Consider the following 3,679-nt stretch of genomic DNA (forward strand, 5'->3'; position numbering starts at 1 on the left):
CGCTAAACTGCGCCGCTTACTTTTCTCACCCCGTTACCCTTTTTATTGAATTGACCTTCGGAATTAAAATAGGGGGAAAAACAGGGGGTTCTTAAATATAAAGTTTCCGCGTAAGATTGTCGAGCGTGAAAGTGTATACATTCGCGGAGTTATAACTGTATTTTCAGCAAATTAACGTTTTCGCCCGAAAGAAGCTTTCTAGTATTTTATATTATAGAGTAGGATGAAGGCATAATTTGGCTGAGTTGTTTCCCATTCAAAAATGTAAAAGGAAAAGAAATTCAAACAGAGAAAGCTATTCTTTGATAGAAGTATTTGCGCATTTCAAGATCAAAAGAGAAGATCTGCTGACTTGAGGATAAACGTGTCACGACGTGGTGGAATCAGGCGCTCGTCAGATTATAAGCATGATAATGGGGTTATTGGTATTATCCTAACGCTTATCCATGTGTATTGTGTTTTATTTCAAAATACCTATGTGTCTCAATTTGAACTCGAGAAATTTGCGATTGAAGGAGGTGGGGTTATTTGGTGTCAGAAATTAGATTATCGAGAAAAAAAAATCCGTCAATGTTTGGTGACTTCCAAAGTTTTGGTGTCCTTTGTAATTGCAATTTTTACATTTTCTATGGACTTTTTTTTCATAGCATTTACACAAAGCTGTTATTCTAAATGGACATATAAGTTGTTGAGCCAGAATGAAAATAATCTATAATTATTGCCAGTAGGGCGGAAAATTATCCGAATTTTTTTTCGATTTGATTTTTTGACGAAAGCCTGATTTTCCAACGATTACACACAATGTTTTTGGTCCTTTTCGTAGATTTGATGTCAGCACATTATTTTTTAGAATGAATAGATTCTACAATCATTGGCAAACTACAGAACTGTGTGAATGCGGTAAAAGCTCCGAAAACTCATAAAGACAGGTCTCTGGTGCCATTTTCTTGCTCAAAACTGTGACGACACAAGGTCAGCTCTCATACAAAACGAGATGTAAAAGTGTTACACAAATTTCAAGGTCTCTGTGGCTTTCATAACGCTTGGTTAGTTTGAACTGATTTAACAGTTGGGGATTAGCAAGGTCTTAGAGTAGAACAAAAAAATCAGGTCGATTGGAAACTGTCTGAGATGGATCCGCCAAGGATACAGAAATAAGTAAATAGTGAGTGCTCAGAACGTATGAAAGGAGATAAGATCTAATAAATATCGCGTGCGCTGAGGGATACAAAGAGTTAAGATTTATATACTATGAGCTGTCAAAGACTGCGCGCCACTGTGAAAAGTACTCCCGACTCTGCTTTTCTGCATTGAATGCCAGCGGACGAGTGGGTGACCGCTTGTTGAGAGGGAGAGGGAGAGGGAGAGGGAGAGAGAGAGAGAGAGAGAGAGAGAGAGAGAGAGAGAGAGAGGGAGAGGGAGAGGGAGAGGGAGAGGGGAATGGAAGCTGACTATTTTATCGACAAGGTGACCTGTATGCATTACAACAGAATCTGTACTCGTAAACTATCCCATACCTCAGTTCCTGGTTAACTTACTTGCATAAAATACACATGCAACCAAACAAAAATGAATGCTCCATGAAATAAACTTAAAGCTATTTGCATAATTAACATGGATTAATTGGCATTTTGTGGTTTTTTAAATTGTTGCAACTAAAACAACCAACCGAATTCGGCTGCCAGTAAATTGGCGTGTCGTGTACCATGAGTTCAGTAAATCTGGAGAGTCTACAGTCTATGTCTTAATAGAAAGCGGACTATTTAGCACGTTTACTGAACATGTCAAAACACCTCTCCCCCCTACACAAACACACACACACACACACACACACACACACACACACACAGACATACATACACACACATACAAACACACGAACATTCACACACATACACACTGACACATGTGTAGTTTTAGTTTCAGTAAGAGTGTTACGGCGCTTGCACCAAAAATAGGACAAACGATATAAACGAGAAGTTAAGAAGGTTAGAAGTTTCACTGAAGAGTAACGTACAAATATTTAAAAAAGGATGAGAGATGAGGAAAAATAGATTTTGATGTTTGATTAGAAAGATAGAGCAAGCCACCCGAAAGCGCAAGCCACCCACCCACATCTTCATCTTCATAACTACGGGCTCTTCTTATTAAATATTTAAAAACCCAGAACACACAAGTCATTATCATTGTTGGTGTGTCGCCAAAGCAGTGGGGCAGCATGAAGATATACTGACCACAGTGAAGAGATGACAATTAAAATGGTATGGACATGTCACAAGATCCACAGGACTTGCCAAAACAATCCTGCAAGGAACCGTACAAGGAAAGAGAAAGAGAGAAAGGCAGAGAAGAAGATGGGAGGACAACATCACAGAGTGGACAGGAAAAACGATGTATGACAATCTGAGGAAAGCAGAGGACAAAAATAGATGGCGAGAGCTGGTTTTCAGATGCAGTGGTGCTCTCGCGGTTGCCCGAACCACGGGATAGAAGAAGAAAAAGAAAAAAGAAGAAGATGTGTCGCACCCCTTCGTTTCAATTTACGTCATATAAGAGACGGGCTGCTTCGAGCCAGCATATTATAAAGGCCAGTCCTTGCGAAGAGGTACACATTGACCCAGCAGACAGTGAGAGATACTAGATAAGAAAAATAAACCTCAACGGAGTTTAAGTCTTCTGCGTACGACGGCTATAGTGCGGTCAAAAATTCATGGCGCAACTTATCCTCGAATGTGTCTTTAACGAGTGAAACAGTGGCATCCATATTTTGCCCCTCAGTCTGTATCAATTTATATTAAATATTTTCCCAAAACAATTGGAGCTATATCTAAAAACTTTTCTTCACAAATTTATATAAAATACTTAATACCTCCGTCACGCGTAAAATGGGATTGTTCACAGCTTTTCCCGCTTCTTGCACACATTATGATCACGCATTTTATGGCCCACGTCCCAGCTCATTAATAACAATTTTTACTGACAAAACTTTTTGCAGGAAATTAATTTTATAGTGAACACATTTTTTGCACTAAAGGTTTTCAATAAGCATAAGGTCCCGATTAGAAAAACATGACGGACTTGCTATTGAAGGCAATATTGCCCCAGCAGTAAACATTTTAAAATCTGTAGAAACCACCCACTTGGATTTTTCATAAGTATTTATTAAGGAATTTTCTAGAAAACATATAGCAGGGGTTTATAAAAATGTTGATCTGTTAAGACAAATTAATACAAGTCACTGTGCAAAAATTGGAGAGCCTATGTTCAATAGTTGAGGAGATATTTGACAGTAAATCGCGCCACGAATTTTTAATCGCACTATAGTGAGGTCCCTACATACTATATAACTCAGAAGGTCGGAGATACTGGAAAGGCAATTTGCACAAATTTCCCACATGGCTCGGTCCTTTCGGAGATGGACGTTAAACTCCCAGGTCCTGCCTCCTCAGTAACTTAACAGTGTAAATAGGGGCGTTGAACCCACACAATTATACTATTCTTTTTGAAGATACTGGATATGTAAATTCTACCTCTCGGGAATCAAACGCAAGTCTACTACGTGTTATGGTGAGTGAGGTCCCTTAGTTTAAGTGCGAGTTTTACGGCACTTGCAACACAATAAGGTCATATAAGTGACGATAATTACAACAGAGTAACCAACACAAAAAGGGGGGGGGGG

At 39.1% G+C, this 3,679-nt stretch overlaps 1 protein-coding gene across 1 annotated transcript in view; it reads right to left on the reverse strand.

Moving 5' to 3' along the window:
* LOC100533315 (glutamate receptor subunit protein GluR6) overlaps nt 1-3,679 on the reverse strand; it is a gene marked incomplete in the record, with an annotated part of 155,594 nt that overhangs the window by 91,364 nt on the left and 60,551 nt on the right.

The sequence above is a fragment of the Aplysia californica genome, unplaced genomic scaffold (genome assembly GCF_000002075.1).
Source record: "Aplysia californica isolate F4 #8 unplaced genomic scaffold, AplCal3.0 scaffold00233, whole genome shotgun sequence".
Lineage (NCBI taxonomy): Eukaryota > Metazoa > Mollusca > Gastropoda > Aplysiida > Aplysiidae > Aplysia > Aplysia californica.